The sequence below is a fragment of the Paramisgurnus dabryanus genome, chromosome 7 (genome assembly GCF_030506205.2).
Source record: "Paramisgurnus dabryanus chromosome 7, PD_genome_1.1, whole genome shotgun sequence".
Classification (NCBI taxonomy): Eukaryota; Metazoa; Chordata; class Actinopteri; order Cypriniformes; family Cobitidae; genus Paramisgurnus; species Paramisgurnus dabryanus.
Genome location: NC_133343.1, coordinates 24580337 through 24592620, shown reverse-complemented (window position 1 = coordinate 24592620; position 12284 = coordinate 24580337).

The following is a 12284-nucleotide window of genomic DNA, read 5'->3' as shown; positions in this document are numbered from 1 at the left end:
AAATGTGTTATATATTTTACAACACCAACAAATTAACAAAAAGCCCGATTGTTTTCTCTACAGTCGATTGTAGAGACTGCCACACCATTGTTTTAAATATGCTTTGCGTGGTTTATGGTTAAAAAACACATTATTGTCCAAATTCCGTACATTTTTGTAGCTCTAGATTTCCCCTTTCTTCCTGAAATGCACTGATTCATGTATAAAACTCATTGATTTGAAAAGCGCTGTGTCCCTGATTGGCCAGCTAATCTGTACGTTGTGATTGACCTCAATACCTCGGACGTCAGCTGGAAATGTGACGCTCCTTACCATGTTTGAAAGATTCGCTCACAATGCAATGCTAACAGGAGTTAACTTAAAGGCTGTTAGTCCGAAGCGGGAGGAATTATGATAATGCCGGTCTTCTCTACATCACCAATCCCAGGAAGTAAACTGTTTTACCAAAGAGTGCATGAGCACAATCTGTGTGTTTTTTGTAGTCCAAGAAAACAGATTTACGTTGGAGATGATAACTTGCACCATCGTTTACTTTGGAGTATGAACATTTTGCATATCGTTAACATATTAATACACACCTACTCACTAAAGGAAATGTAAAATCGTGAATTAAATAATTAGTGCCCTTTAATCAAATCTCCTGAGTTATGAAAGATCAACATCCACATTTTTTCTCAGGGATTTTAGAAAAACCCACCCAAAAACAAAGCAATCTGCAGTTGGCTGCTTTACGTGGCACTCATATGGTCTCTTTCTGTCTTTGTGGCCAAAAAAGCTGCTAAAGCAATATAGTCTAAAAATAAGGTTTGATTACACAAGACTTATTCTTACATAATATGTTTATTTTACTTTGTTGTATAAAACATGAGTAAGCCATCTTGGCAAAGTCTTATCTCTGATTAACAGCTCACTTTGGTCTGTATATAAAGTTACCCAGTGACCAATCCAGATCTCACACCGCAAGCATTTTTAGTGGTAGCTTCCATGGGGCTCATTAAAACTGGAAATAAAATACATCTGAGAGCTTTGAGTAGTTCTGGAAATGACCGGCAATATCTAGTCTCCTCTCTTCTCGCTCTTGCGGCTGGCAAATAAACCCTAGGAGAAGGCAGGAAGCAACTTATTCAGCCCGGAATTGGCTAGATTGTGATATTCAGCAGAAGATAATGAGAAGTGATGGCGCAAGGCAGACAGGCCGGATAAAAGGCTTCCAGGCATGCTGAATGCCGTTTAAAGGTGGGCACATTCAAGATTCCCACCTCACTTTCTCGAGAACTCTTTAGCCACACTTGTTGTTTTTCTTGGCCGCTTCTCTCGCACGAGCTTTCATCTGTAGTGGCTGACAATTTCCACGAGCCGCTGCGGAGCAGAAGCAATGGAGGTGAACATGTTTGTGCGAGAAGAAATGCTTTTCAATTCCAGCGGGACCCCTGTTGTAAGGGCCCAATATCTGCGGACACACAAGCGAAGCATAAGTAAACAAGCGTATAGTTGGAGTCCATTTCATTTTCCGCAGGTAGTTTGGGAGAAAGTCCAAAGTTTAATCTCCAATTTGAATGAATTTATACACAAAAACATACAGTGAAATTCAGGAGTTTACCACCTGAATTGATTTTCTCACTGTGGGTTCATTTGCATGCAGCTCATGCATTTCTACCAGGTTTTGATTCCCTCCTCAGAGGAGCGGCAGTGTCTTAACTGTGTGATTCTTGCGGATACGACGCACACAGTCATGCATCCTATGGGACGGTTTCTGAATGGGAGTTTGAATGTTTCATATTCAACATGGTTTCTGTGATCGCACCTTGCTCATCACAAAACAGGTGCTATTGAACTTGCGCAGGGGATAGGACTTGCTCTCATTCTCAAACTATATTACTAATACCAAACTAGGAACGGCTGCTTACATTAGGCCTTTTTTTTACCCCCTTCTGCCAAACAATGGGTATTGACTCGACAGCCGCTGTGTCATTTTTAGAATACCATTCAAGGTGTCCTATGTGAATTAGTGTTATTTATCTCCATTCATTATTTCACGGGATTACAGATAAGAACGCACCAGAGGTGCCATGTTAACCCGGGTCGCTGTGCTTTCTAGACAACAAATTCTTCAATATCCTATTATGACAGAATCATCTTCTCAGCATCAAATCATTTATCTTCTCAAGCTGCTTATGTCTTCTCCAATGAAAATCTTCTATTCTTTCAGATACATTCATGGCAAAGCCCAAATCACCTTTGGGTAGAGCTCCTTCTAATGTTTTTGCATATAACGGCCGTGGGGAATTACAGAGAACCCCTAAATTACTCATTCCCATATCATAAAGTTATAACCTAAACCTCTCAGCCAGGTGATTACCAAGACTTAAATTAGAGCTCAGCTGACTGACTTTGAATACTGATGATTTTCAAAACATTATAAATATTTTAAGATGAATATCATCGTGAATATCATGAATATTAAACAGCTGCTGTATGCTATATATCATACATTTTTATTATATAACATGCCAAAATGTTTGATAACACCTTACAGTAGGGTTGCTTTACATAGAGCATATATTAACAGCAGGCTTTGTGCTTCCCCGTTGACAATTCTCTCTCCTTGCAGTTTCATTATATGGAGGTGTTTGAGCTAAAGGCAAGTTGGTTACCACTGACTGTTAGACGGATGAATGGGCAGTGCAGGCGGACTCATAAATACCATTTTTAAATCAAAAGTTTAACATCAGTTAAAGGTGCAATGTGAAACTTTTAGAAGGACCTCTTGACAGAAATGCAATATAATATACGTAACTATATTATCAGTGGTATAAAGACCTTACATAATAAACTGTATTGTTTTATTACCTATTACCGTTTTAATCTGCATACAGCGCGGGTCTCCTTACATGGATGTCACCGTCATGTTTCTACAGTAGCCCTAAATGTTCAACGTCCCTATGTTGTCTCAGACAAAATAAATGTTTGTCCCGTGGTGGCTACCATATGCGTTTCGAAATTAAAGGTGCTCTAAGCGAATTCACACGTTTTAGGCCATAAAAACATTTTTTTTGTTTCATACAGTAAACATCTCCTCACTATCTGCTAGCTGCCTGTCCTCTGAACACACTGTAAAAAAACGCGGTCTCTGCAGACAGCCCAGGCTATGCAAACTGCAACAAAAACAGAGTGGTCAAACCTACCACCACGAAACATAACAAAGTGTTTCAGCCAATAAACGACAAAAAGGATTTGGGAGTGGGGGTTGGGAAGGGAGGAGTTAGCTACGCTCCATTTTGTTTGACAACACTTCGTACGTCAACAGGAAGGGACGACACACATTTGCTTAGAGCGCCTTTAAAGGGACATTATGCTAATATGCTAAATACTAATATGATTTTCCAGCTCCCCTAGAGTTAAACATTTGATTTTTACCATTTTAAAAAACCATTCAGACGTGGTCTGGCGGTACCACTTTTAGCATAGCTTAGCATAATCCATTGAATCTGATTAGACCATTAGCATCGTGCTCATAAATAACCAAAGAGTTGCAATATTTTTCCTATTTAAAACTTTACTCTTTTATAGTTTCATCGTGTACTAAGACCGACGGAAAATAAAAAGTTGGAATTTTCTAGGCAGATATGGCTAGGAACTATACTCTCATTCTGGCGTAATAATCAAGGACTTTGCTTCTGTAACATGGTTGCAGGAGGCACAATTTTTAACAACGCATCCTTTCTACGCGTCTGGACCACAAGCACTGTAATTGGTCCACTAGAAGACCTCCTGTTAGTTTAAAAAAATCTGTATCCGCTTGCGACGATAAGGACGAAGATGGGCCAAGGAGTGATTGAGGAGTGATTTAACTCAAACTGCAACAAAAGCTGCTGTCTATTTACCTGCATCACTGCTGATCTTCTAAAATCATACACAATAAGTTGTTTCTTCGTTTGTGGGTTTACGTTTGGCCAAGCAGCTTCTTCTTTGGCTGTTGGACTCCTACTGTGGGTTACACACGTGGATACTGCCTACCAGTGGTCTATATGTGTAATTGCACATGGACGACTACTTAGAAGTATATGAAAACTGATGCATAGTGACGCATCAAGGCTACGTTGTAGGACCTGCACACAACTATGAGTCCTAAAGAGTTTATATTAGTTCCTCAGAGGTACATGTTGGTACCAAGAGTGCATCACATGGGTACCAAATGTATATCTTTATCCAATGGGAACCTATTGAAGGATGCTGCCACAGTGACAACTCTGGACAATATACAAATAAATCACAACAATGCCATAGAACCAATTTTTGGTTTTTGTTTTAGTCAAAGGTTCTTTAAAGAACCATTTCTTTCATATCTTTTTATTACATTTTTCCACCAAAGTTTCCATACAGCCCGAGAAAGAACCTTTTAGGAATCTTTATTTCTATGAGTGTATTAAGAAACTGAGGAGAAAAGCAGCAAATTGTAAAACTCATTATTCTACTGATTTAAGTTAAAATGAAAAACATTTCATTCTCGGTGGTGTGTTCAGAGGAAAGAGGTCTTCATTCAACTTGATCATTCATGTGTGCAAATGTTCCTATTTCAGTTTCCAATGATCAAAAGTTCTCGTTCAGCTGGCACACAGCGCTCCATCAATCATGTACACGCTGGAAAAAAAACAGCACGGAGGATTTACACGGGCCAACTGCAAATAGTTTTATTCACAATGAATTATTTTAGGAACCGTTTTCAAATTCGCTTGAAGAATTTCAAAGTAGCATTACATTTCATGTACAGATGAATAGCGATGCTCTCCTAAAATAATTTTTATAGGAACGCGTATGTGCAACAGATCATTGAGTATTAGGTTATGAGCTGTACATCACGCACATATTTGTGAATATGGCTTGCATTTGTCTCCCTGCTCCACTTTGCAAATCTCTGCCTCCCGAATGTATGCATGCTCTCGGGAAACTACTTTCCAGTCATGAAACAGACATTTTTTTGGAGGAAGTTGTGATCAAGACTTTCATTTTCTCCTTCTGCTTCATCAAAGCAATGACCTGGAAACATGTCACCTTGTAGTGTCACCACATTCAGTCATCTGTGGAGGCCACCTGCAGTTCTAATGTCTCATTTTCAGATTCTGCAGATTTGTAACACGCTGTCCCTACAAGTTTTCATCTGAAATGACAGTCGGCAAATGCTTGAAAATTACTTTTCATATTTGTTACGCGGTTTATAAAGCAAATTCACACCAAATGTTATGGGGCTCACAGTTAGGCTTTAGGAAATTATAAGAAAGTCAGCTGAAATAGCCATTACTGTACATGTCATCTCTTAATGTCATCTCTGTCCAAGCTAAATAAATCCAAGACTACCTGCTTTAAAATGCATCCTTTGCAACAAACAAAACAAAAAAACAACATTTTATGAATACGGTGAAAGTGTGACAGTAAAGCGTCTGATATCTCTGAATGATTGATTTTGTTGCCAGAAGACAACCTCTCCGTATCCTTGACGCTCTTCCAAAAATTAAGGCACATCAGAAAGCAGGCACCTTTTGAAATGCCTACTGTTAAGGGAGTGAGCTGTGCTGAACAGATGGAGAGAGCAGCAGGGGTCTGGGTGGACCTACATTCCTATAGAGATTCCCCTGGACAGACAGTGGAAAGTGACTGTGGTAATTAATCCATCTTCCTCATTTCTTTCTCTTCTTTTCTTTCAACCTTTTTCTGCTATGACAAGATGAGGTCACTGTAGGGCATCATGTTTTTTTTTGTATAAAGGCTTCTTGGGTGATCCCATAGACAGTTTACATTTATGTATTTGGCAGACGCTTCAATGTACAATGCATTCAAGCTATACATTTTTTAAACAGCATGTATTTGTGCATCCTATCACTGTAAAAAAACGATTTGTTGGTTCAGCTTAAAAAAGTAAGTTACATATTTTTTTAAGTTAATTCAACGTAAACAAAATTGTTAAAGGATTAGTTTACCCCCAAATTACAATTTTATCATAAATCACTTACCCCATGTCCACATTTTGAGATATTTTTGATAAAAAACGGAAGGCTTGTGACTGTCCCATACACTGTAAAAAGTAATTCTGTAGGTTTGTAAATTTCATAAAATAAAATATGTAAACTTTATTTAATAAAATTAATTTCTTGTTTTTTGGTATTTTTGTGTTCACATTACTTAAAAATTACTGAAATAAAAACAAAAATTTTGAGGTGGAAGGATTTAGCTATTTATATTCAACACAGTCTCACGGCAAGTCGTGTTATAGTGACAAAAATTTTGATACATTTATTCGTGTTTGCTGACACGAATTTCCGTTGTTTTTTGTGTCTCTGGAGACGAATGTCTTTTTCATCCTTCCAGCACGAATTTCTATCAATAGCTGTTCGTGTCTGTGCCATAACTTTCTTTATTGTGTCATTTTATATTTTTTTCTCATGGTTCTTGGGGTTAGATTTGGGGTTTGCGTAAGTATGTAATTTTATGCATTGGTTTCTACATGTTTTCATCTGCTTTTAAAACTATATTCTCGTCTGGAGTTGGGGTTAGAGTTGGGGTTTGGGAAGTTGCAAAAAGTAATTCTAACCCAAACCCCAAGCGACAATGGTCAAAAAATAGAAAACAACGATAAGAAAACAAAATATAAAATGACACGATAAAGAAAGTCGTGCCACAGACATGAACAACAGTCATTGATAGAAATTTGTGCTGGGAAGGACGAAAAATACATTAGTCCAGAGACATGAAAAACAGTGAAAATTTGTGTTTGCTGATCAAAATTTTCGTTACTATAAAACGACTTGCCGTAAGACTATATTGCTTACTGCGAATAAAGCGAATTGTGAACAAATCTAATGTAATACAAATAAGGTTTCAGGTTGAAATGCAGGTTGTGAGAACTAGCTGACAGGTTCAGGAAATTTTACTGTTATTGTGCCACAATTTAATGTTTTAAAAGCTTTTCAGGCAATAATGTATGTTTTTAAAGTTAAAATGGTAGTAGGCCTACTCTGTATTTTGTGTCCAGTTTAAACTCTGAACGTAGGGACCTATAAGACCGTTATTTCCGTTTTTGTTAAGAAACGACCACTGATACTTCAACCCTGTCTTTGAACCTTGCATTTTAGCATGTACTGGGGCACGTTTAAGTTCAAGTTGCACAAGTTTTGCTACGGTTTCCATGTTGAACAACATATTTCCTGGAATCGGTGTGCAACGGGGTTTAAGATATGTTTTCTCTTGTTTGGTCGGTGTGTCAGAACTGCAGTCCAATCGAAAATGTTCTCTTTCATTCTGGATGGCAAGGGCAGTAACTGTAACATTGAGCGTATTTTACAGTATTTAACGCATATTTATAACGATTTATTCAGGCTCTGAAAACATTTATAAAATAACACAAAGCATGACCTTCTCAGTAACCATAGTTGCAACTCTTGCGTCATCGGAACATGGTGTTCAATGCATGGGTGCAGCAGACGCAATGATATTACGCTGGAATGAGAGTATAGTTCCTAGACATATATCTGCCTAGAAAATCGCAACTTTAAATTTTCCGTCTGTCTTAGACACGATGTAACTACAGAAGAGTCAAGTTTTAAATAGGAAAAATATTGAAACCCTTTGGTCATTTTTGATGCTAATGGTCTAATCAGATTCAATGAATTATGCTAAGCTATGCTAAAAGTGGTACCGCCAGTCCCCAAGATCGACTGAATGGAAAATAAGCCTATATTTTAAGAAAAGAAGAGTGTCCCTTTAAATATATATATTTATAAAATGTATGTGTTTGTATAAACATATGTGGGTAGTTGACAAATAAATATGTGTCCAATGGTGTGACAGCAAAAATGTAGGGGAAAAAATAAAAAAACAGCATAAGAGACTTATTTTTATTGCTGGAGTTACAAATTGAATGAGAAAGATTTGCCACCACCTGCATCAATATTTTCAACCACTAATGAAGCTCTATTTTTTAGGATGAGTCAAGTTCTGTTGATGTGACACAAGAGAAAGTCATCTGCTGCATGAAAGAATACCTTGGTGAACATGGAGAATTCATCAAAGAATGTATGCATTATTTCAATATTCAAGCTGTATAAATTTCAAGTATTATAAAGGTTTTAAGACATAACTGCTGTTTAATGTTAATGTTAAAGGATAATGAAGAACAGGCGGGACTTGAGCAGCTTGTGGACGTATCAAAATGATCTTCTACAAGTGACAGCCCAAAGGATGCTGAAATTGTTATGAATGGAGTAAAGGTTCTGTCACGCCTTAAAGGTGTTCCCAGGGCATGCTACATCCTCCTTGGATTGACCTATGCATTGAATCTCCAATATCCCAGGCAGGGCCGTGCACAGGGGGGTGGCCCGCTGGCTGGAGCACACTGCCTTTCTGCCTACATCAGCTGAGGTGCCCTTCTCATCATCTGGCAACCCCCCCTTAAAGTGAATTAGTAATTTGGTAGTTTGTTTTTGTATTTCGGTCAGTAATGATTTGCTCTATGTCTTCTAAAATTGCTAACAACTTAGCAAGCAAACAGGTACGTCTGCTAAAGAGCTGTTTTACATACATTCTAAATCAAAGACTTCTTCAATATGTCTATATGACATCTTTTAGGAAACCTCTCAGAGACGTATTGCAAGATGAGCAAACAATCAGAAAACAACATCTTGCTGATGGGACTGGATAAGACTACTCATGCAGGTGAGTCACATAATCTCTCTGCAGATATAACTCTTTAGCTTATGTCCAATGTTTTTGCCAACTAGACAATTTATAAGCATAAGGAAGTCTCATAAAATAGAGAAGTAGCCCCAAGGATTTGGAGAAGTCCAACGTTGATCTGAATTTAAAATCCAACACAAGTGGATACAGCAATCTTACAACTTAAATTTTTTATCCAGTATAATTCTGTGGACATTTATTATGAAATATTAGCTTACAACCTAAAGGGTTTCTGCAGGTATTAAATAGTCTTAATTCATTTTAACATCTGCTCATAATTGGGTATTGACGTAAAATTCCAACGTTGATCCGACGTCAAAATCCAACGTTGGCCCGACGTCAAAATGCAACGTTGATCCCAGGCATCTTAAGCTGTCTTGAAGCAATGGATGCAATATGCCAAGTCTAAATTGCTGTCTTAAAATGAGATGGTTTAAGTGGATCAGTGTTGCAGAACACAAACGTGGTTCGTGTTCAGGAAAGATGCTTCAAATACACCATTAAAATGATGAATGAGCTTTCCTGCTCTTTTGACTGCAATAAAACAAGAATTGTTTCATCTTTGTCTGTCATTCTTACATCAAATGAAATTAATTATACTTAATGATTGAATTTTAAACACTCAATATTTTTAATAATTTTAAAAACTAAATTTTAAATCATGATGTTAAATCAAAATAATATATTTCAGTAGTATTTATTAGTATTGTGCTAGCTACTAATCCAGGATACTCAATATATTAGTTTAAATTTTAATAGTTTTTTTATTTGCAAATTGCAGTTAATTTTTTTGTATGGGTTACTATTAAGGATCTTATTTAGTAATTATAACTAAATTTTTATTTGTTGGATTTAATGAATGATATTGCTTGTAATCTGTTGCCACAATTTTATTGAGTAGATATAACAAATTAATTTTTACAGTGTAGACTGCAGTTTGATTTTCACAATCAAGCCCAGAAAAGAATGAAAGACATCACCAAAAAGGTTCAAGTTCCATCAGTAGTTCAACAATAATAATATTTTGAAGCGACGAGTACACTTTTGTGCACATAGAAAACAAAATGAACGGTTATATTTAACAATTTGTTCTCCTCCTTGGTTGTTCAGTGCACATTCACAAGCAGACTACAGCGCATGCTGTCGTGACCTGCTAACGTTGCCAGCGTACAGACACAGAATACTCTGGCAAGTAATTTGTGCATTTATACGGGCTGTTTCAATATTATTTACAATGTTTGTATAATGGCTTATATATAAAAGAAAAAAAATTGGCAACTCTTAAAAGGCGGGGTGCATGATCTCTATAAGCTTATGTTGACATTTGAAGTAATCTATACAAACACGCCCCTACCCCAATAGAATCCGGACATTCTGTTGACAGACCCGCCCCACACATATGCAACCCAGGCAATGAAGTCGGTTATGGCGCTTTTCCATTGCATAGTACCCCACAGTTTAGTTTAGTTTGGGTCGGGTCAGTGTCACAGGAGTGACGATCTTTTAGGCGGAACCAAAAATCGGGAAATTTTGGTTCCGCCCGGATGTTTCCGCCCGGACCGGTAAGAGAAAACACCGGACATCCGGTAGCGCCGCGAACGCTGTAATCAGCCGAATTACATACAGCTGAGAGTCATTAAGAGGGGCGCCGGGTGATTGGACGATGGCAACACTCAGGAGAGTATTTGAGAGCAGTTTAAACCACAGTTGGTGTGCTTATTATTCCTGTTGGTGGTGTGTATCGTAGTGCTGAGTTGGGCTCACCGGGTATGCTGTTTTGGATTGTTGTATTTGCTCTCTCTCTCGTTTGGATTATAGCCTTACATTGAGGAAGATACCGAAGACCTTATAGGTAGAAGAATTAAACGAATACTGACTTTGGATGAAAGCAACGAAGGAAGGAAAGACGCACCATTGTGAGTATACGATTGTGGAAAAGTGGTGTTGGTGGCTGAAAACCATTTTGTTTATGCATCTAGAGTCCTAGCAGTGTGAGATAAATCTTGGGGAGCGTGGGACGAAGAAAGTACAGCAGCTGTGAGTAACGGAGTCTCTTTATGGATGTGTTGTACATATATTTGACCTGTATATCTCTTTGAGTGTTTTTGGAAGAGAGCGGGTGGCCCTACCCCTGAACCAGCGCGGTGGGTGAGCCAAAGGGTCTTTGTGCTGAAACAGCTCCAGTGACGAAAACAAACACTAGGCCAAGTTACCATCTCCATATTCTTCGTCCAGAGTGAGGTGAAGGAAGACGGGCGTCTATTGTGTGCACTGAGCGTGGTGGGTGAGTCTTGGATGTAGAAATTTTCACTTGGAGTGGTGCTGTGTAATGCTGTGTATTGCAGTGAGATTGCTGTGTCTTGTCTGACGTACCCCCGCCTCCAGTCACTCGTTCTTGAGACGACGAAGAGGAAGAACGGTTTAGAGTAAGACCTGTATATAAATATGCTGTGAGTGTGTTCCAGTCTTAAAATCACGGAGTGGCGTCTCGAAGTATTTTCCCAGCCAAAACGCTCGGCGGATTGGAGTTTAGGAGTGGCGGTGAAGAACTGTGCTATTGACGGTGTGTGAGTATTGCCTCTATACTGCTACCTTACCTGTGCCCTTTTATCATCACAGAGTTGGAGGCGAAGGAGATCCGCCGCCCCGAGGTCTCGACGAAAGGGCGCCCCGGTCCAGTTTTCGATTGACCAACGGGTCTCGAGGAAAGGGCAGCGCTCGACCCGGTGTGCCGGCGTGACGTCCTCGCCCCTCTGTAGACCAACGAGCTCGCCGAGAGGGTTTTGGCCCCCGGCGTCACATAGGAAAACACTGTCTAGCTGACGCACCGCGCAGCCAGTTACCGTAAGTCCGCCACCCTGTTAAAATAACATATGACCTGTTAAAACTGCCAAATCAACAGGGAAGAGGAGTGTGATGTGAGAGCTGTGCAGAGAGCCATACCTACCTCGAAGCGGTAGTCAGCAGTCATCTGCGGAGAGAGAGAGAGAGAGAGAGCCAGCGTGAGCACTGAGATACTGAACTGTGCAGAGAGCCATACCTACCCAAAGCTGTAGTCAGCGCAGAGGTGAGAAAACCATTGGAAAATCGATTCATTGTGCTTTGTGTCCCAGCAGTCATCTGTGGAAAGAGAGAGAGAAAGAGCCAGCGTGAGCACTGAGATACTGAACTGTGCAGAGAGCCATACCTACCCAAAGCTGTAGTCAGCGCAGAGGTGAGAGAACCATTGGAAAATCGATTCATTGTGCCTTGTGTCCCAGCAGTCATCTGTGGAAAGAGAGAGAGAAAGAGCCAGCGTGAGCACTGAGATACTGAACTGTGCAGAGAGCCATACCTACCCAAAGCTGTAGTCAGCGCAGAGGTGAGAGAACCATTGGAGACCGATGCATTGTGCCTTTATGTCCCAGCAGTCATCTGTGGAGAGAGAGAGAAAGAGCCAGCGTGAACGCTGAGATATCGGACTGTGAGGAGAGAGCCATACCTACCCTAAGCTGTAGTCAGCGCAGAGTCCTCTGTGGAGAGAGAGAGAGACAGAGTCAGCGTGACCGCAGAGATAT